This window comes from Arachis stenosperma, chromosome 2, assembly GCF_014773155.1.
Source record: "Arachis stenosperma cultivar V10309 chromosome 2, arast.V10309.gnm1.PFL2, whole genome shotgun sequence".
NCBI classification, from domain to species: domain Eukaryota; kingdom Viridiplantae; phylum Streptophyta; class Magnoliopsida; order Fabales; family Fabaceae; genus Arachis; species Arachis stenosperma.
In genome coordinates, this window is record NC_080378.1 from 69,248,491 (window position 1) to 69,249,317 (window position 827).

Here is an 827-nt window from a genome sequence, read left to right on the forward strand (position 1 = left end):
TCACATCCTTCTATTTATGGAGTACCACTCCTCCTCAATGCACAATTCGAACTCTATCTCACTAAGTTCAAATTCTTCTACCTCTTTCTTCTATTTTTCTGTTCCTTTGACACCTCAAGGAATCTCTATACTGTGACATAGAGGATTCCACATTTTCTTGTTCTCTTCTCTTTCATATGAGCAGGAGCAAAGACAAAAACATTCTTGTCGAGGCTGACCCTGAACCTGAAAGGACCTTGAAACGAAAGCTAAGAGAAGCTAAGGCACAACTCTCTGTAGAGGACCTAACAGAAATCTTCAAAGAAGAAGAACCCATGGCAGCCGAAAACAACAACAATGCCAACAATGCAAGGAAGGTGCTGGGTGACTTTACTACACCTACTCCCGACTTCTATGGGAGAAGCATCTCTATCCCTGCCATTGGAGCAAACAACTTTGAGCTTAAGCCTTAATTAATTTCTCTAATGCAACAGAATTGCAAGTTCCATGGACTTCCATTGGAAGATCCTCATCAGTTTTTAGTTGAGTTCTTGCAAATCTGTGACACTGTCAAGACTAATGGGGTTGACCCTGAGGTCTACAGACTTATGCTATTCCCTTTTGCTGTAAGAGACAGAGCTAGAATATGGTTGGATTCACAACCTAAAGAAAGCCTGAACTCTTGGGAAAAGCTAGTCAATGCCTTCTTGGCAAAGTTCTTTCCACCTCAAAAATTGAGTAAGCTTAGAGTGGAAGTCCAAACCTTCAGACAGAAGGAAGGAGAATCCCTCTATGAAGCTTGGGAAAGATACAAACAATTGATCAGAAAATGTCCTTCTGACATGCTT

The 827-nt window shown here is 41.2% G+C and overlaps 1 non-coding gene across 1 annotated transcript; it reads right to left on the reverse strand.

Annotated features, from left to right (window-relative positions):
* Positions 1 to 719: 719 nt before the first annotated feature.
* Positions 720 to 827, reverse strand: LOC130964037 (small nucleolar RNA R71). The gene has a single exon (XR_009080150.1). It is a non-coding gene; the product is annotated as a small nucleolar RNA R71 (small nucleolar RNA).